This window comes from Panulirus ornatus, chromosome 11 (genome assembly GCF_036320965.1).
Source record: "Panulirus ornatus isolate Po-2019 chromosome 11, ASM3632096v1, whole genome shotgun sequence".
NCBI lineage: Eukaryota > Metazoa > Arthropoda > Malacostraca > Decapoda > Palinuridae > Panulirus > Panulirus ornatus.
In genome coordinates, this window is record NC_092234.1 from 5,814,846 (window position 1) to 5,836,602 (window position 21,757).

A 21,757-nucleotide genomic window follows, 5' to 3' on the forward strand; every position below is an offset into this window, starting at 1 on the left:
ACCTGGAGCTGTGTGTGTTGTGTGTGTGTGTGGTGTTGGTAGTTCCACACCGTTTGCTGGCTCGCCTTCATGTGACATCCGTGGTTAGAGTCTCTCTCTCTCTGTTTAACACATCACCTGTGTCCTGTGTCACGTCACACGCTCACACAGCCCACCCCTTACCTACCCCACCATCACCCCCTCCCTCCCGCACTCCAACCACCACCACCACCACCAACGCTGCTACCTCATCATCACACGCTATTAAACACACCTGAAAATGCGACCTGAGAAGCTGGCTGTCCCGCGAGAGAGGAAAACAAAATCCCTTCCCGGCGAGCGGGCTTGAGCCGCTCGGATGCACACACACACACACACACACCTGGTCGGCCATCTTCATCCTCTCTCTCTCTCGCGAGGGACTTTTCTTGGCCGTCTGTGTGGCTTGAGTGCGTGTGCCCCACCGTAGGCTCGCTGACCACACACGGCGGTTCCAGCGCGCCAGGGCGAGGGGCCTGGGCCGGTCAGGCAACATGATCAGCGCGGCTGAGAAACCAGGAGGTCCTGCCTGGCCTCCTCCTCCCGCTGCTTCTGGGGAAGGGGTGTATTACGGGGAGTGATTTGTGACGTTGTTATCGTGTGTTGTGGCAGAGAGGAAGAGAGTGGGAAGTGGGAGAGGAGAGAGAGAGAGAAAGTAGGAAGGACACTGGGCAGTGGGAGAGGAGAGAGAGAGTGGGAAGGACACTGGGCGGTGGGAGGGGGGAGAGAGAGAGAGTATGTTTATGTGTACGCGTCACACACTTATGTACGTACTCACAGACTCGCACGTCACCCCACAGCTCATAGACCCACAGGTCGTACCACAGCTCACAGACCCACAGGTCGTACCACAGCTCACAGACCCACCAGGAGCACTGGTCTCTCGACTGTATCGTGGCGGCTGGTGTGAGGGAGTCATGAGTAATGCCCTCCTTGCCTGTGAAGTACGAGGCTGTTTTCAGGGGAAAATAGCAGGTCAAAGGTCACGGTGCCTCATTACGTTATCTCCAGCAGTATATAACAGCGTTACACCGGGGGTAACACAGGATATCACAGGCATTTGCAAGTGTAAAGGTGAAAGTGAGATGCGTTACGGGTTGTGGACACGTCACATTGTTACGTTTTCCCCCATAAGTTGTCGATGAACTTCGCTGAACTATTCCCGCACAGAAAAAAAAACCCATCCCAGCATGAAACCCACGTTTGGTTTCGACCCGTGTTCTCATTTACATGTTTACACGGCAGCCTGTTTATGTCACCCTCTCCACAATTCTTAGCGGCGATAGAGGCACCAGCTGAACACTGACGTCGTGGAAGATCAATTATCCGGATCCAGATCCGTCTTCATGATGTCGTGGATGTGTTACGTCACGTGGTCTACAATGTTGTGACGTGTCTTACTTCACGTGGTCTGCAAGGTTGTGACCTGTCTTAGGTCACGTGGTCTGCAAGGTTGGCTTTGCCCTCAAGCGGCCTTTCAGGTCGTCTGTAGGGCCTGAACAGTCGGGAACTGACCACCATGGTACGACTACCCTACGACCCTCTGACCACCACGATGATAACGTCTCGTTTGAGCACAACTTTACGACCTTTTGAACTCTGAAGTGCGACCTGTTGAACACAGCGGCGTTATAACCCTTTGGAACACGATGTTACCACCCTTTGAACACGTCATCATAACCGTTTTGAACACGTCATTATAACCCTTTTGAACACATCATTATAACCCTTTGAGCACGTCATTATAACCCTTTTGAACACGTCATTATAACCCCTTTTGAACGCAGCATCATGACCTTTGGAACATGTCGGTTCAGCCTGTCCTAGGACACTCCGCTGCGACCTTTGGGTGTGAGGGTGTGAACTGTGACCTAACACACACACACACACACACACACACACACACACACACACACACACACACACACACACACACACACACGTTGAGGGAAGTCTACTGCTATTTTCCAATGAAACTGGAGTCACTTCCGGACTGACAGTTCGAGTGTTTTAAGACTTTATGAATTAAAGGGGAGGATGGAGGGTGGCGGTGGGTAGTTACGTGAGAAAAACCCCGGTAATCCGTTGATCTGAAGAAGTAACGCGTTTCTTCAGTATCTCAGCTATACGACCTCTCTACTGTGGTACGCCGGGCCGTCGCACTCAAGGGGTCGCGCCGGGATGTGGTGAATGGCCTTACCGTCGTCGTACTTAAGGCATCGTACCGTCGTGCTCAAAGGGTAGTACCACCCTGGTGAAGGGTCGTACCACTGAGATCCAGGAGGAGAAGGAGGAGGTGGAGGGGTGATGGTGGGTGTGGGAGGGTAGGAGGGAGGTTTGTAAACGGGTCACGCCTTCAGTCTGCCGAAATGCAAGATAACGTATCTGTTCGGGTGATGATAACAGTGTGAGGATAACAGGTCATCCCGATGGTGTGAGAGAGAGAGAGAGAGAGAGAGAGAGAGAGAGAGAGAGAGAGAGAGAGAGAGAGAGAGAGAGAGAGAGCAGGGTTCTTGGGCAGGTGAGGCCAGCCCATTACAGGGACCCTTACCTTTAAGCATTTTCCCTTTAAGCTTGGCCACCAGTCCACTTCAAGCTGCCTCAGCTTAACGTGTGACGAAAAAAGATGTATTTATATATATGCACCTAAAGCTTGCTTAGATTAGTCTTACATATACGCTTTGATTATGTCTTAAGATTGCTGAAACCCATCCAAGCTTTCTTGACTAGATTCAAGCTTGCTTAAGATATATCTAATTTCCCCTGAATTATTTCAAGCTTGTTTGATTATACCCAGGCTTCCTTAGACGTATTCAGAGTGAATAAGATGCATCGAAACTTATGTGACTATGATCAAGCTTTACCCGGGTTTGACTAGAATCAAGCTTTCCCCGAGTTTGTACAAATATATTCAAGCTCTTTATATAATATTCCAAGCTTTGCTGAACCGTAGCCAAGCTTAGTTAAAGACATGAAGTCTATCTATCTCATGTAAGCTTAGTTAAAGATAAGCGGTCTATCTGTTAATATATATTCCGTTCTCTTAGATGATACCAGGAGGCGTAACCCTCTGACGCCAGCTGGTGGCACCACACGGGCACCAGCTGGCGTCGTGTCTGGTCTGGGGGAGTATGTAGCCAGCTGTCTGTGACGCAGGACCGAGGCACCACCTGTAGAGGATGCGTGGAAGCACCAGCTGTTGTTGCCATCTGTTGTTGACATGTAATCTCCCCAGGTGATCACGACGCGCGCGCCACCTGCCATTACGTAAAAGCACCCGACCTGCAGTGGTGCTTACACCATCTGCGCCGTCCCCCTCCCCCTTCATACCCAGGGAAGCCCTTCCCCTCACCTCCCCCTCCCTTCCCCTCTCAAAGTCCCACGCCACCACTTCGATCCTGGGACTGAACTTACCCCTTGTCGACAACCCCCCTCTTCAAGTTCTCACCCCTCCCTCTCCCCCCACGTCAACTCTGTAGAACTGAAGCTACCTCTTGTGTCAACCCCCCCCCCCCCTCTTCCCTCTTCCCCCCTTCAATTGTCACCATCCACGTCAAGTTTCGAATTCAGAACCAACCTTCTGTGTCGACCTCCCCTTCAATTCCCACCATCTCCCGTAACCCCCCCTCCTTCAGTCCCAGCCAGCCACCCCCCCATCAACTCCAGAAAGGCAGTGCCTCCCACAACAACGTGTCTGCAGTGAAACAGTAAAAGGATGTGAGAAAGCACCGTATATCTCACTGCTTCTTTATGCCCGGTCTAATTTTTAGCTAACGCTAACGCGAAACCTCACGAAATTACCCATTAAAAAAAAAAAGAAGGTCTCTTAACTACCCAATTACCTCTGTTCATCCTGCATGTTTTGATGAACTGATAATCGTCATGTATTTTTAACCTTCGCCTAATGGTCGAACAACGACCGACGACCGACCCCCCCCCCTCCCCCCAAGAACCCCTCATATATACATATATACCATCAGAAGACCATCGTAATGGCCTTGATATACTAGTGATCCATACCCGCAGACCAGCACTACTAGTCTGTCATCTGGTGAGCCACCATGATAAGGACTCTGTATGCTAACCACCCTACCGGAGAATCACCCCTAACCAAGCAGTATATGTGTAAATGGTATATTTCTACTTGTATAAACATCCTGTTGATTAGGGATATACCAGTGCTTGTCACGAGCAGCATACTAGTAGCATACCCACTGGTAGGGGTCGTTTACCACCAGGTATACCAGCGACCCCTGATGGCGAAAGCCTCCCCGAATGAGGCAGATTAATTGATTTACATACGCTGCGTTTTGCATACCTAAATATAACCCGGTCGTGCCTGGGTCCGCAGCTCTGGGCAGTGTACTAACCTAACCTAACCTAACCTAACCTAACCTAACCTAACCTAACCTACCCTACCCCAGGTGTTTGTCTTCCTGGTTTCGTTACTGATATTTTTTTTTATTCAGTCTCTCTCTCTCTCTCTCTCTCTCTCTCTCTCTCTCTCTCTCTCTCTCTCTCTCTCTCTCTCTCTCTCTCTCTCTCTCTCTCTCTCTCTCCCCACCGGGCGAGAGATGGGGCGCTGCAAGCCAGGCAACAGCTGGTGTTGGTGGTGCTGTCGGTGGCGGTAAACAAACCATCTGTCACCCAATGCCCGACCATTGATCCGGGCGGAGACCTCTCGATGTATCCCCGACCCGCCCAAGTGATGTGCCAAGCCCCTCGTTCAGGCCCCATTCACCGGCGAACAAAAACCCGCCGTGTGAGCGAAGCCAGCGACTAATTTCGCAATCCTTCGGCAAGAGCCCAGCGAGCGAGCCAGCCAGCCAGCGAGGCCAACTTATTGAAGCCGGCAAAGTCTCCGGGATTCATAATGGAATTAATATCGCGAGCGAAGCGAAGCCAATGTTTGCCTCCCTCAGGTTACCGTTGCCTGAAACTCCCTCAACACGACCGACCCACCCGAGCCACTCTCGCCCGGCTGGTCCTTCCGAAGCCTCGCGCGAAGCAGTGGAAGAAGCCTCGCCTCGACCACCATCAACCACTTCAGTCTACCGGCGACTGGTCGAAGTTCCCCCCACACGTCCCCTCGACCGTCAACCACTTCAGTCTACCGACGACTGGTCGAAGTCCCCCCCCACACGTCCCCTCGACCGTCAACCACTTCAGTCTACCAACGACTGGTCCAAGTCCCCCCACACGTCCCCTCGACCGTCAACCACTTCAGTTTACCGACGGATCAAAGTCTCGTGAGTTGCGTAGACCGTCGTCGACCAGTTCAGTCCATCGACCGACCAGTGGAAGCCATCATCAGCCACTCACAGCCACCGGGCCAGCCGATGGTGGTCACTAAATGTTGGAAGCCTCGTGATGAAAGTCAATCAGCAAATGGACCCTGTGTACCTACCAGCTCCCTGCCAAACATCCCTGGTACCAGTGCTCGGTCTCCCTGCCAGACCCCCGGACCGCGGTCCAGCAGCATTTGCCAGTGTTGTCAGGCGGTGCACTGTTGGCAGGAGAGGTGAGGCTGGAGGATCACACGTCGTCACGCGGTGGCCTGGGGGCTTTGATCCTGCGGCCTCTCCTGTGTTGGTCCAGGGATCCCCCGCTCCGTCCCGAGGACAGATGTATGCATGCCTCTGGGCGCCACGCTGCCTCTAAATGGGTCATCGAGGTTGCTGGGACTGCCGCAGGGAGGGTAGGAAGTGTTGGCTTAGGATAACGCTTCTCCGGGAAGGAGACCATCAGCGAACTGGGGAAGAGAAGTGGAATTATACACGTTGGTGGATGTTGTTGATAACAACCGTACGTTGAAGATGGTTCACGCTCAGTGATTTTAATGAAAGACAAGGAAGTACTAACACTAGAATCTACAGTGATTTTGTGTCGTTGATGTTGAACACACATTAAGAATGATTCGTATCGATTGTAATGATTTCCTAACCCACGAGGAACCAGCATCGGAGTCTTGCAGCGAGTCTTGCGTAGGTGTGGATCTTGAAGGTACCTGCCGTAATGACTGCGGTGGAGTCGGGTAACCTAACAGTGATGTGCTCTCAGTTCTTACCAGATCGACTGAGGTTTTGCAAGAGCAGGAAGAACGGTGTTGGGTGTTGGGCCAACCGTTCACCCGTGGCTGAGCTGGACATAACAGTTTACTGTGAGTCGTATACAAACGGCTTGGTGACATCCCAGTGTTTGCTGACACAACCAGACCAAAACTTTCTTACGTTTTGACTTCTCTTCCTTTCCTGTTGTTTTCCTCCTTCTGTTTTTTTTTTTTTTTTCATTGGGTGTTGATTCCTGCTCTGTTCCCCCCTATTCATGGATATGGATTGGGACGTCCCTCCTGTAGTGGTGATACGGTAATTCTTCCATGGGAATCCTCCACAGTATAATAGTGCTTATTGTAGGGGTAATAGTGTGCTCGTGCAATCCTGCCATGTATACGTCTATGTATGGAGTGGTTATGGTAGGGGGAGATGACACGACCCCACCATGCTATTATCTCTTAGTTGTCATGTGTATTGTAGGGGAGATGATGCTGCCCAACCTCCAAGGTGTAATGTGTATTGTAGGGGTTGATAGATCACCCCTACCTCGATTACCTCCCGCATGTCGTGCTTGTTGAAGGGGAGATGTATTTTTAATCAACTTATCTCCTTGAGAAATAGCGTTTGTATCATTAGGATTCTCTGTTTCCTTCCACCGCTCTCGAGACGTAATTGGAAAATGAAATTGGAAGCTGAAGCCGTCGATCATTACTTTATTAGACTCTCGTGTGTCTGTTCATCTCCTTCCAGGGCCGCTCTTGCCCGCTCTGGAAAATTGAAGGAAAGTCTTAAATGTCTTGCTTTGTGTGCTTGCAGACATCTCCGGGACATGTGGTGTTGTTGCATTATATACACATGTTCTTGAGCTGGAAGGTCCTTCCAGAACACGGTATCGTCTGTTCCAGGACCTGGTCTTCAGTTGGAAGGTTCTTGCAGAACAGGGTGTTCTATGTTCCAGATCCTGTTCTTCAGCTAGAAGGTCGTTCGACTAGACTGTCGTCTGTTTTTGGTCCCGTTCTTCAGCTCAAAGGTCCTTCCAGAACAGGGTGTCGTCTATTCCAGATCCTCCTCTTCAGCTGGAAGGTCATTCCAACACAGTTTATCCTCTGTTCCAGTCCCCCTGCCCATCTGCCGGAAAGTCTATCGAGAATAGGCTATCGGCATACATCAAGTTCAAGGCTTTCCAGTGGCCATTCATACAGTTTCCGCTGACACCCACATTACCAGGGTGAATGTCCCTGGAGCGATAGTCTCTGTTGATCACACCGTGCCCGAGGCTCCACCATGACGGCTCCGCTTGGTCAAGGATCTCTTGAACACAGTGTGTGAAGCACCGACGCCGAGTATAGCCAGCATTTCCCTTTCAGCTGTGATGCGTTACATACAGAGGTCATGTTTTCCAGCTGTTATATAAAAGAAATATGTTTTATCTATGTATTTAGAGGTCATACGTTCCATCTGTATGTACAAGAATATATTTTCTCACTACGTACTTAAAAGGGCTTATGTTCCATCTGTACGTACAAGTTCTGTGTTCACTCTACATATGTAGAGGTCATAAAGTTCCATATGTATTTCGAGGTGATACGTTCTCGGTGCATGTAGGTATCTAGTGATCTTTTGGAGACGTCGATGCCCTGCACAACCCACGTTATATCCCAAGTGGCTTTTACAGATCAGTGTCCTGATATGCCGTGTGTGTGTGTGTGTGTGTGTGTGTGTGTGTGTGTGTGTGTGTGTGTGTGTCGTAGGTGGGTGGGTTGGAACGGCAGATGTGGGTGGGTTAGGTGGGTGGATTGGTTAGGGGTGGGTTGGAACGGCAGATGTGGGTGGGTTAGGGAGTGGGTTGGAACGGCAGATGTGGGTGAGTTAGGGGTGGGTTGGAACGGCAGATGTGGGTGGTGTTAGGTGGGTGGGTTGGAACAGCAGATGTGGGTGGTGTTAGGTGGGTGGGTTGGAACAGCAGATGTGGGTGGATGGGTTGGAACGGCTGATTCTGGGGAACTGAGAGAGAGAGAGAGAGAGAGAGAGAGAGAGAGAGAGAGAGAGAGAGAGAGAGAGAGAGAGAGAGAGAGAGAGGCAAGTCTGCGTTGTCCACGCTTCGTGTTTTATTTACTGATTCCCGGCGGGGGGTTCTCTCAGGGCCTTCTCCACCACCACCACCACCACCACCACCACTACACAGCCCCACCACCACCACCACCACCACTACACAGCCCAACCACCACCACCACCACTACACAGCCCCACCACCACCACCACTACACAGCCCAACCACCACCACCACCACTACACAGCCCCACCACCACCACTACACAGCCCAACCACCACCACCACCACTACACAGCCCCACCACCACCACTACACAGCCCCACCACCACCACCACCACCACTACACAGCCCCACCACCACCACTACACAGCCCCACCACCACCACCACTACACAGCCCAACCACCACCACCACCACTACACAGCCCCACCACCACCACTACACAGCCCAACCACCACCACCACCACTACACAGCCCCACCACCACCACTACACAGCCCCACCACCACCACCACCACCACTACACAGCCCCACCACCACCACTACACAGCCCCACCATCACCACTACACAGCCCCACCACCACCACCACTACACAGCCCCACCACCACCACTACACAGCCCCACCACCACCACCACCACCACTACACAGCCCCACCACCACCACCACCACCACTACACAGCCCCACCACCACCACCACCACACAGCCCCCTCCCGCCGGCCTCACCCCACAGTTCCCATGATCCTCATTCTACCGTGCGGGGAGGAATGCTTGCCTTCTCCAGTTATGGAGACTTGCTTTCCAGGGACATATGTTCGTTTTGTCCAGTGTACGTCCCTCCGGGGGCATCCCAGTGTACGTCCCTCCGGGGTCATCCCAGTGTACGTCCCTCCGGGGTCATCCCAGTGTACTAACCTCTGGGGTCATCCCAGTGTACGTACCTCCGGGGTCATGCGCGGGATGTGTTTTGGTCATTGGTGGGTCAGTTTTGTTCCATACTGGTCATTCTGCTGTTCCATACTGGTCATTCTGCTGTTCCATACTGGTCATTCCACTGTTCCATCCTGTTCACTCGTGGTGCACATCTTTGTTCAGTTCACTGCCCTGTTCACTGCTGGGTCAAGAGTTTTTACCTTGTCATGGTTGGAATTTTTATTTTTTTTTTTTTGTCCATTGGTCCAACCTTGTCAGTTGTTGAACACTTTCTTCCAGTATTCGATGATGTTCACTGCTGGAACACTTTGTTAACTGTTCTATCCTGTTCACTATCAGAACGTATCTGCCCGTCGTTCCGTCTTGGTCTCTTTGGGAATAGATTTTTGACTTGTTCAGTCTGTTCCATCCGGTGTTATATTACTGGAACACATTTTTGTTCATCGTACCACACCGCTGACAACCCCTCCCCCACCCCCACCCTGCCTGAACAGCCATGAACGACTGGAAGAAATTTTGAATCCCTGGAAGGTCGCCTTAGCTCAGGCCCTAATACTGGAGGAGGTTCCTGGAACGTGCATGGAGTCCTGGAACACGGGCCGGGCTGTTTAACGCTGGCTGAGAGCCCTTCCCTGATGTGGCTTCCAATACTTAGGCTGGAAATAAATGGCCCGATTCCTGGAATCTGTCAAATTAAAAACTTGTGGAGTTATTCACTCTAGCATGAATGACTTTACCCGGGAATTGTATGAGGCTTCTGATCTCTCTCTCTCTCTCTCTCTCTCTCTCTCTCTCTCTCTCTCTCTCTCTCTCTCTCTCTCTCTCTCTCTCTCTCTCTCTCTCTCTCTCTCTCTAAGACACACACACACACACACACACACAGAGTCCCGTCTTGAAAAGCCACTTGTGGTTGACTATGCAACACTCAACAGTTGTTTGCCACCAGTCACCGTGACCAGTTAGACCGTTGCTATGCACGCTTGAGCATCATCAGTCAACAGTGATGGACATTCCTGTTATTCTCAACAGTGGTGGACATTCCTGTTAACGTCATCCTCAGGGTGTTCGGGAAGAAGCAGCTGTATCGTTATCGCCACCATCACCTCGTGCTACGGGAGATCCTTGGTCCCCTAGTTGCAGTTATTATCCAACAGTCTTTACATTTATCCAGTCCACAACAATCCTTAGATTCATCCAATCCACAACAGTCCTTAAAACTTATCCAATCCGCAGCAATCCATACGTCTCGCGGTCTCGCCACTCAGTCAGTCATGGCTTAAACAGTGTTTCCCTAAATCCTCGTCGGCGCTTGTAATTAGCCAATCACTTACGACTCGACACCACAGAATTTCACCAATCCTTACGACAGTTGGCTCCCCCCCCAACCAGCCATGGGGGTGTCATAGCCTCCCTCACCCAGGAATGGGGTCAAGCTGGTGACCAACCCTCACCCCATCCTCGGCCTCGCTGGCCAACCACCCAACCACCATCCTCTTCCTCCCCAGCGACCACTACGCAACAGTCATCCTCCCTTTACGCAGACTCACGCACTCTAATGCGTAGTGGGAATTTACAGGCGGACCCGAGGGTGTGTGTGTGTGTGTGTGTGTGTGTGTGTGTGTGTGTGTGTGTGATGGTTCCTCCGGCTGAGTCAATACACGCGGGGCAGGAGAACGACCCCCCTCCCGCCCAGCCGCCCCCGCCGCCCGCCCCTCACTGGCTGAGGCCGCTGACCTCGGGAGTATCCCACGCCGGCCCTCCGAGGAGAGAGGTCACATCAGGCCATGACAGCCCGGTCCCCCCATGGGAAAAGAAAGTGATGTGCGAGGGGGATGATGGAAGTGATGTGCAAGGGGGATGATGGAAGTGATGTGCGAGGGGGATGATGGGAGTGATGTGCGAGGTGGATGATGGAAGTGATGTGCGAGGGGGGATGATGGAGGTGATGTGCGAGGGGGATGATTCGTGGTAGTGAAGAATTTCGTCGCGTCCGTCGTCGCAGCGTGCGTGGGTGCGTGTCGTGTCGTTATGAATGTAGAGGCTTGGTATGTATGAGGTGTTGAGTTATGCAAGCCAGGAATTGATCCTTGTCGAGGGATACCCTGAGTGAATATCGACCAAGGGCAGTAGCAATGTACTCTAAGGCCTTGCTGTCGCTCTCAAGGGTTGCACCGTCGTGCTTAAGGGTCACCTCGTCGTGCTCAAGCGTCGCCCCGTCGTGCTCAAGGGTCGCCCCGTCGTGCTCAACGGGTTAAAGACATGTTTGTAACATTGATCTTAGTCGTCCTAACTTCGCGCTTACCCTGGATAAATGAAACACGCTGAACACTGTTGTAGTTATGACGATCATAACTTGGTAAGGTTGTAAGGGGCCGCCCTTCTCCAACCCCACAGCCCCAGTGACCCACAACAACCTGATCTTACATTGTTACCTCGAACGTCCCTGACCCTCGACAATGGAGTTCTATTCACTGCATCATGTTGGACGTCTGTCTCACCTTAATATCAATATGTGAGGTAGCATATTTCTGTTTGTTTTGGATAGAATGAGGAAGTCATTAATTTCGAATTTAACTCTGAATTCTGTCTCGTGCGTTCGAGAGCACGTCAGTTGTGAATCATATGCAAATTAGATGAGGAAATAGGTTGTACTGGAAAGCCAGTGTGGCCCATTAGCAGCATGAGAACATTTTTTAACAAAGTTTAGGGATTAACAACAGCTTCTGCTCTACATGAACCACACAGCTGAATTGAGTTTGAATGATTCTTTTATTTTCTTTTTTTTTTTTCGGTGCACGAGGGGAGGAGCCGGGTTGTGAAGCGTACGAGACTTGGAGAGCTGCAGGGTCACACAGCTTGATGGATCAGGCCTCCAGCATGGAAGCCGGGTGACAGGCTGAGCTGCTTGGATAGAGGACAGCTCTCCCACAGCCGCTGTTGAGGTACAGTCGCGGGCAGAGGAGCCCAGGGACACGCCTGAAAGTCTCGGTCTGTGCCTTGCAGGAAGCTACACCGAGCTCCTTGAAAAAAAAAGAATGGCAGAAGAGACAGACAAGTAATGAAGGAAGAATGAATACTGAAGACCTTTTTTTTCTCGTTAAAGTAGGAAACGTATTGTTTGGAAGGGGTGTGTCTAGTCGTATCTGTTGTGGAGACATGATAAGGCGAAGTGTTCGCCCGGACTTCTTCACTTGAGATCATCGTTCGCTGGTAATGTTCACCAGTTGCATCACTGTTGACCGTATGGTCACCCACAGCCCTCTGCTGGTACCTGTCTTACTCACCTTTGTCACCCTTCCCTCCTCCTCCTCCTCCTCTCCTCCTCCCTCCGTCCTCGCCAAGCCAACCCAGGGATGGAGGAAGCCAGCCAACATTCTCAGGGGGTGGAGGTTCATTCATACATGCCAGGGGAGGCGTTGGTATCATGACTCGCCCGGTGGTGTTGCACTGCCCACTCCCGCTGGCACTTTTTGGCGGCTTCCTTGGCCATATGGTTCTAGGAACGCTTATATTTTTTGTCTTTTTTTAATGGTGATCGCATGTGGGACGATTCTTGGCTCCGAGCATCCCGCGTGCTGGTGCATTGGTTAGTTTGTCAGGGTGCAGAGTGATCGTACAGCCAACGCATTGCAAGGAGATGTTAACTCTCTGTGTACGACGGCACGGCGACCCTTGAAATATGACAGTACGACCCTTGAAGTATGACATTACGACCCTTGAGGTATGACATTACCATCCTTGAGCATTGATGGCTCGATCCGCCAAGGGTCAATTGAAAGGCCAAGGGTCGTACCTCTGTTCCCAAAGGTCGTACATCTCTAGGGGTTAGAGTAAGCGACGTAGAGTCTGACCTGTCTGTAATAGCCAGGAAAGTACAGAGCCGGTCCAGCGACGTGTTATTTGTGTAGACGTGGGTTCGAATCCCATGTGTAGCACGGCGTTCCCCAAGTTTTTTTTTTTCTTCTCTTTTTTTTGCAGTTTGACCGCTCGGCTTAGGATAAAGTTTGCATGCACTCCCATCGCTCCTGCTCTCCCCCATTACCAATCAACACCCCCTCCCTCCCTCCCTCCCTCCTGGTCCTCCCTTCTCCCATCCCCCTCCCCCCCACCCACACCCGCCCCAGTGGCCGTGTTTAACACAGCATATTGATTGCGGGCCCAACCACGGCACTCTAGCCTGGTATTCGGCAAGACTCGGGGCTCCGGGCTTTTAATTAAAAGGTTGGTTGGTCGTGTGAGCTCCTGTGTTTTCACGTCGCAAAGCATTAGGCCAACTCTGCTCAAAGATACCTCTAATTTTTCACTCTACGTTTTCCAATATATATATATATATATATATATATATATATATATATATATATATATATATATACACACAGACACACACACACAGACACACACACACACACACACACACACACACACACGTCTCTTCGTTGTATAAACTGACTTACATTTCTTTCTTGTATCTCTCCTAATGATGTGATTATTACACGAAAGAGCAATTGGGAACTTATCGTATTTCATTTCCCCGTGGACTCATAGTAGTTAGCCTATTCAGCTCGCACACAGATGGTAGCGGTTCGAATCCTTTGCCGTTGGAGGGTATCGAGTTTCTGCTATGGCAACAGGATGAGTCAGGAGGAAAGAACGGGAAGAGTCAGTTAGGAGTTCCTAAGTTGAGTCAGGACAGAGTGGTACGAGTTGAGTCGGGGAAGGTACAGAGGTGAGTGAGTGGAGTGGTACTGGGAGGTGAGTCATGAGGAAGGCACCTTGATGTGTTGAGTCAGTAGGTAGATACTGGGATGGTGAGTCATTAGGAAGGTACTGAATGTAGGATGAGTCAGCAGAGATGCACTGGGGATGGTGAGTCATTAGGGAGACACTCAGGCAGGGTAGGTTAGTAAGGTGGGTACTGGGGGTGGTAGTCAAGCAGTACGGAGGTATCAGGTGAGTCAGTAGGGAGGTACCGGGTGAGTGAGTCAGTAGGGAGGTACCGACCGGTGAGTGAGTCAGTAGGGAGGTACCGGGTGAGTGAGTCAGTAGGGAGGTACCGGGTGAGTGAGTCAGTGGGGAGGTATCGGGTGAGTGAGTCAGTAGGGAGGTACCGGGTGAGTGAGTCAGTAGAGAGGTACCGGGTGAGTGAGTCAGTGGGGAGGTACCGGGTGAGTGAGTCAGTAGAGAGGTACCGGGTGAGTGAGTCAGTAGGGAGGTACCGGGTGAGTGAGTCAGTAGTGAGGTACCGGGTGAGTGAGTCAGTAGAGAGGTACCGGGTGAGTGAGTCAGTAGGGAGGTACCGGGTGAGTGAGTCAGTAGGGAGGTACCGGGTGAGTGAGTCAGTAGGGAGGTACCGGGTGAGTGAGTCAGTAGGGAGGTACCGGGTGAGTGAGTCAGTAGGGAGGTACCGGGTGAGTGAGTCAGTAGAGAGGTACCGGGTGAGTGAGTCAGTAGGGAGGTACCGGGTGAGTGAGTCAGTAGTGAGGTACCGGGTGAGTGAGTCAGGAGGGAGGTACCGGGTGAGTGAGTCAGTAGAGAGGTACCGGGTGAGTGAGTCAGTAGGGAGGTACCGGGTGAGTGAGTCAGTAGGGAGGTACCGACCGAGTGAGTCAGTAGGGAGGTACCGGGTGAGTGAGTCAGTAGGGAGGTACCGGGTGAGTGAGTCAGTAGGGAGGTACCGGGTGAGTGAGTCAGTAGGGAGGTACCGGGTGAGTGAGTCAGTAGGGAGGTACCGGGTGAGGTAATATAAAAACAGTGGGTGGGAGGGAGTTGGACCAGCTTGGCCGGGCCGGGGCGCTGCTGCCGCTGCCTTCGGTTGTCACATACCTCCACATGTGAGGGGAGACACCACCCTCTCTCCCTCACTCTCCCTGCTCCCTCCCTCATTATGAGGACGGTGTTTGTGTGGGAGGGAGGACGCAGGTGTTGGAGGAAGCTACGTGTAGCGTGTGGCATGAGAGAGTGTTGGGGATAAATGGTGTGTTGGAGGGGAGGCATCATTGTTGGTGTTCTTCCCCTCAGTGTGAGGGAGGGTGTGTGTGTGTGTGTGTGTGTGTGGCCAGCCAGCCTCAGTGTGTGCTTGGTTGTGTGTCCGACCACACGCCTCCCTCGCTCTCGCTCCGCACGCCGCGCTAACACCACACTACACTACACTACACCCCGTCTGTGTAGTACACCCGCCGGGCTGTGTACCGCCACGCCCCTCCATCCTGACACGGTGGGTGTAACGGGACACTGGCCCCGGTGTGTGTGTGTGTGTGTGTGTGTGTTTGTGTGTGTGTTTGGGTCCTACTGGACCCCAGACACGCCCATACTTCGGTGTGGACCATTGTTCCCCCCCTGGGCCATCACACGCACTCCCGCACCGTCGACCTCCCCACGGTGTTCTCACGCACGCCACGACCTTACAGACGTGAGGATTAACGCGAGTGATGACCTCCCCCCCACCGAACTGGGTCGTGATGTCGTGGATGTTACGAACGCTGAACATTTGTAAACACCAGGAGGACCCGTGGCCGCGTCATCTGGTGGGGGGGCGGCGGCGGCAGGTGTCGAGGGGCCACACCTGCCCCGTGACCAGCAGGTGTGGCCCTCCGCCCCCCCCCCCGGGAGTGTGACGTAGTGTTTTGACCACCACGAGTGCGAATGGTGGACGGGTGGCTTAAAAGAACGTCCTCCCACCCGTTACCGCCACAGTGATCAATATCTTACCATGTTTTACTGATCCTTCTCAAGTGTTGACCGAAAGGACCCAAGTAAGCAAGTGTGGCGTCCATAGGAGGAGGCCCTGGAGGGGCGCCACCCACCTGTGTTCCCCGGAGGTGCTGCGACCCTGCCCAGTGACACATCAAGCTCACCTCCTCCTCCTCCTTCTCCTCCTGCAGTGTCGTCTGGTGCAGCACACACACACACACACACACACGCACTTCCACACACATCCTCTATATCTCGTCTGAAAAGGAAGACTCAGACGAGTGTGTGAATGACATTACCAACTCCTTTATATGATTTTTGCCTCGATGAATATTATGCAAGTGATTCTAAACAGCTCCCTGAGAGACTCATGATTCCTTCGTATCTCATCCCCAAAGGATCGTGAATCATCGTCGTCGTGGACGAATGTTTCTGATGACGGTGTGAAACACGCGGCTCTGGACCCGCCCAGTTCACCTCCGCCTCCCCTCCTCTGTAAACATGACCCGACCGGAGCTGCTCTGGTCTCTCGTGTTGCCCAGTCGTTCCCGGAGCCATTCTTCTCATGCTGGACTGACAGAAATTTTCGTGTGTGTGTGTGTGTGTGTGTGTGTGTGTGTGTGTGTGTGTGTCTGTGTCTGTGTGATTAATGTGAGTATTTGTGTGTGTGAGGAAATGAGTTAATGTGCGTGAGGGTATATAAAACAGTCATGATAATGGTGATCATGATGAGCAGCAATAATGATAATAATGATAATAATATTATTATCATTATTATGATGATGATGATGCTAATAATTATTACAATAATAATGATGATGCTTATGATACGATAGTCCAAAGAAGAAGGAGGAGTAAGGAGTGGTTCATTGACTTGATTGCTGCCAAAGGATAGAAATATAGACTTCATTATAGACAACGAGTCTGCAAAAATGAAGGGAGGGTGTTGGGGCCGTTGGGATGATGGTTGATCTAACAGTTTATACACAAACATTGAGTTGGCAGTCTAGTAATTATTGCTTAGCTATGGTGGTTGGGATGGGGCTATTCTTGTAGCTGTCTGTACGAGTCGGGATGGGCTCACTGTGGCCACTGTGGTGCCGAACTGCAACTCGGGGACGAAGGATCTCTAGTGGAGTTGACGGTGTAGTCAGTTTCTTCCTGATCTGTTCGATGAGGGACAGGTGATGGCCGGAGAGGGTTGGGAGGATCAATGTGTTGAGCGCCTCACATCAGAAGGTGAAAGAGGAAGTAAGTAAATACGATCCTGCATGTCGTTTTCTTTGTATTTTCCCAGTAGCCCCTCTGTAATGAGTTGGATAGGGAGGAGGAAGTCCAGGCGGAGGCTGGGGGAGCCTAGGTAAGTTTTGAGAAGACGGAAGGTTATGGATGGAGAGGCTCCTGAGTTGAGGCGGTGGGAGCTGAAGTGTCTCGAGTGTCCTGGGAACGTATGGATTATCACAGGAAGGTTTAATGACGGTGCTGATGCCTCTCATCCCGACACAGCTAATCAGCCAAAACGTCGCCGAGGAGCGTGAGGATGGCTCGAGCATTCGGGAGGGAGGGAGGCGGACACCTAGTGGTACGGTACTATGTGCCACAGACGAGACTTCTTGGTTGTCGCGACGCTGTTGGCGATGTGGCCCTCAGGGGTGTTTTCTAAGGGTCTTAATGGTGCTTTGGAGAGTAGAAATCGAGAGAGAGAGAGGGAGGCGTCGTCAACGCTTACACGAATGGTAAAGTCATCAACGTACTTCCTCGGCGCAGTTGCGTCAATCAGGACATCATGTATGAGGATGAGGAAGCTCTAGGTGCCCCATCAGTTGTGGCCTGTGGGGCGCCACGGGTGAGGTAGGAGCAGGAAGGTGAGGGAGGGAGATGTTCCTTTCGTAAGTATGCGTATTGCCTGCCGAACGCTCAGGGTGAGGAAGTCCGGAGGCCCAGAGTTGATGGCCCGCTGATGATCATGTTGTGGACGACTGGGCAGCGGAAGCCTTCGGCGAAGACAGCGAAGGTGAGAGAGGGGAAACCCCTGGGGTCCTACGCCTCTCGAGGTTGCGTTAGGGAAAACGAGTGGAACTTGGCGAGGCTGAGGATGGTCGAGGAGGGTCCTCATAATGACCAAAACTGCTGACCGTCTGTGGGACTTGCAACCTTAAGTGAAGATGAAAATCACACAGTAAACTGGGGATGTGGGCGATGGCACTGGGTCCTAACCTCACCGGGGATCGTGGCCTTGTTTACATCGGCATATACAACCTTGTGACCCCCTTTATGAGGCATCCTGCAGCTCCAAGACGCTGTTGGTTGAACCCAACTGGACGATGATCTTTGACGACTCAGGACGTAACGATATTTGTTGTTGAATGTTGTTTCGGGGAAGTGTGGTTCGGAGCTGTGAAGTGGAGGTGTGCCAGTGTGTCAGGGGCGATGCTGGAGGGGGTTAGGTAACCCACTACAGCACCACCCAGTGTGTCAGGGGTGCTTGCTGGAGGGGGCTGTGTAGTCCCCTACATCACCCCCTCATCACCCACTGCAACAGGAATTCACCCGTAGCTGTAGGTCGCGTTTTCTTTGATGCCTCCCCGAGTCTTCTCTGGCTTTGATGGTGGGGCAGTCTCTCTCTCTCTCTCTCTCTCTCTCTCTCTCTCTCTCTCTCTCTGTTTTGTCACCTCCTCCTGGTCACTCCCGTTGCCTTTCTCTCTCTCTCTCTCTCTCTCTCTCTCTCTCTCTCTCTCTCTCTCTCTCTCTCTCTCTCTCTCTCTCTCTCTCTCTCCCTCTCTCTTTTCCTCCCTAACTCCACCAGTCCCTCTCCCTAGCGTCATCTACTCCGCCTTGCTCCGCTGCCTCTCTCCCTCCGGGCAGTTCCTCTCGCTCATCACGTATTACATCATTCTTCCCTGCCTTCCGGATGGCTATTCTCATGTTTCCTTTCCTCTGCTTTATTCTCCCTCTATCTCTTTCTCTTTCTCCTGCTCCTTACTTCCTCCATCATTCTTCCTTCCTTTTTAGTACCCCCCCTCTCTCTCTCTCTCTCTCTCTCTCTCTCTCTCTCTCTCTCTCTCTCTCTCTCTCTCTCTCTCTCTCTCTCTCTCTCTCGCCCCATCAACTCCTTCATAAGTCCCCAACCCGTCCTTTGATGCCCATCGCCCCTCCATCCACCCTGTCCATCCCCCTCCCCCCCCTCCTTCCCCTATCCTTCCCCCTCGCCGTCCCTTGATGAGCCTGAATGGGGGGGGGGGGGGAACCTGAAGCAATGATTGGCATCGCCCGGTCTGCAAATATAGATTTGTATGGGTCGTATTATGGGGTGGAGGGCGGGGAAGGTTTTGGAGGACTTGAGAGAGGGGTTAAAAATAGGGGTTGGGGGTGGGGGTTGGGGGGGGAAGGGGAAGAGTAGGGAATCGATATTGTAATGTGGGGGAAGACAGTGTGAAGAACTGGTGTTAAGGGGAAGATGGTGGAATGGTAAATGGTAATGGCACAAAGTGTTTGACGAGTTGAAACACACACACACACACACACACACACACACAGGTCGGTGAAGACTGTCGTATCCTCAGACAGGGTATCCGTAAGATGGAGACTTCGATGGCTAGACTATTATCATTATCATCCTCTGGGTGGAAGGTTTTAGCCAAGGACGTACGTCAGGGAGCGGGGCTTTTATTTTTGACGTGTGCTACGACAGCGTCGGATTTTCTGCTCACTCCTGCCCCATCCTGTGGTCTGTGGTGCCAAAGACGGGCGATACGACAGGGTGCGCGCGATCGGCCCGGTTCACTGTGGTGCCTCGGTGAACTGAATTTCCAAGCGGTGCATTGTGGAATTATTGAAGGATGGTATCGTACTGAATGAATCATTGAGCAATACACGTGGTAAGTGGGCTGTTTACACGAAGTTTGAACCCCATAGTTCGAATCATGTATCAAGGTATACGACAAGAGAACCATGTACAACATACGAGTTATATATACAGACGAGCCATGACCAGAGGGTTCTTTACGAGGCTCCGAGTTAGGACATGGTTATGAATAAATGGTGACCACATATATCTTTGTAATGCCCGGGAAGAAGAACGTCTCCAACCCCGTAATTTGGTGCGAGTCAAGTGTGTAACGTTGGAGGGTGTGTGTGTGTGTGTGTGTGTGTGTGTGTGTGTGTGTGTGTGTGTGAGAACCTCTGTTGGTCTGGACCTTATCAACGGGAGGGGCAACGATCCCAGAGGAGTCTCTGGCTCGCCTTAAATCGGGTTATAACGGCAACATCGAAGTGTCTGTCTACCTCGCGAGGTGGAGTGCGTGTATACACACCATTACCACGCACGGTATGGGAGGTTGTCTGTGATCTGTGCTTTGGCAAAGGCTGTGTGTCCATGACCCACCCCATCTAAGTCTGGGAGTTGAGTAATGGTGGGAGATAGATCGACAATAGATGTTTTACATTTTCACTTGTGTCTTAATGTTATTATGATCCCCGCTCGTCTCTCCTGCCTCCGTTACCAGTTCTGTTGTTCCGTTTGCCCTGCCACCATTACCGACGTATTTTAACTCTCTGTTATTACTTCCATATTCCTCAAGCATGTTCCGATGACTCCCATACCGCTCCAGCCTTCCACCAGCGCTCCCACACCGTCGCAACATCACTCCCACCATTACTCCCATGGCCCTCCATCCTCCCACCAACACTCCCATGGCCCTCCATCCTCCCACCAACACTCCCATGGCCTTCCATCCTCCCACACGTTCCTTTCCATGGCCCACTCGACGCCCAGTTGGGCAACAAAACACAAGGTTCCTCCTCCTCCTCCTCCTCCTCCTCCTTCTACAAGAGGCAGTAAGCCCATCATGCATAGCTTTCATTTAATTAGAGAGAAGTTTGGGGGCCAGGAGCAGCTTGACTATGAGAAAATAACAAACAAGAGGCATGACTTTAAAATGTGGCTCACCTCTTATAGGCTGGAGAGTTTACTGCGGCAATTACCACCCACTGTGGCAGGCGCTTGTGGTGCTGGTGGGTGAGGGGAGGCGGGCAGGCGCTTGTGGTGGGTGAGAGTGGCTGGCAGTGCCTGTAGTGGCGTTGGTGGGTGAGGGAGAGACGACTGCCAGTGCTTGTGATGGATGAGCGAGTGGCTGGCAGTGCTTGTGATGGATGAGCGAGTGGCTGGCCGTGCTTGTGATGGTGTTGGTGGGTGAGGGAGAGAGGCTGGCAGTGCTTGTGTATCGCACTTACCCGCTGAAAAGGGTTAAGACGAGGCAAGTCTCTCGGGGGAATGAAAAGAGGAAAATTATAAGCCAAGGGAAGCTGTCGGGGTGAGGGTCCTTGGCTGGTGTTTACCGAAGGCATGGCGAAGTGGCATCCCGAGCGCTGGGGTTAATGAGCCGTCCCCGGCCCTACCGACGTTGCTGTCGGTCCCCGGCCCTATCGACCTTACTGTAAGTCCCCGGCCCTACCGACGTTGCTGTTGGTCCCCGGCCCTACCGACGTTGCTGTCGGTTCCCGGCCCAACCGACGTTGCTGTCGGTCCCCGGCCCTACCGACGCTGCTGTCGGTCCCCGATATTGCCGAGGTTATTGTAGGTCCCCCGACCCCAGCGACGTTACCCTTTCTTCGACGAGGCCTGAGGTGTGGGTTGGCTTTAGGTCGACACCTGCACCCGGGATTCGAACCAGGGAGGACCCTTGTTTGAATTCATCGTGAGCAGCGCTAACCACAACACTACGGAAGAGCCCATCTTGTCATCTGGGTGACCTCTTCATTCTCCTGGTTTCTGTCTTTCCTTCTTCAGGAACATCATTTTTCTCTCCCATATCGTATCTCGCCATCATTATTCTCGCTCCTCACTCCTCCTTTTCCTTATTCTTCCTCCTTCAAGGTCATCTGTGTGTGTGTGTGTGTGTGTGTGTGTGTGTGTGTGTGTGTGTGTGTGTGTGTGTGTGTTGCCTCAGGCCTTCCGGGGCAATAATTTGCTGGTGGAGGAGATGGTGGGAGATATATGGGAGCGGGTGGCGGA

General features: G+C 52.2%; 1 protein-coding gene across 2 annotated transcripts in view; it reads left to right on the forward strand.

Annotated features, from left to right (window-relative positions):
• Nucleotides 1-21,757, forward strand: part of LOC139751247 (uncharacterized) — a 183,078-nt gene that overhangs the window by 117,746 nt on the left and 43,575 nt on the right. The window contains exon 1 of one of the 2 annotated variants that reach the window (XM_071666493.1): nucleotides 14,894-15,268. The exons of the other annotated variant lie outside the window; for it this stretch is intronic. The gene's annotated coding sequence lies outside the window, so the exon portion shown is untranslated. Of the gene's footprint in view, nucleotides 1-14,893; nucleotides 15,269-21,757 lie in introns of those variants that run through there. 2 annotated transcript variants of the gene reach the window in all.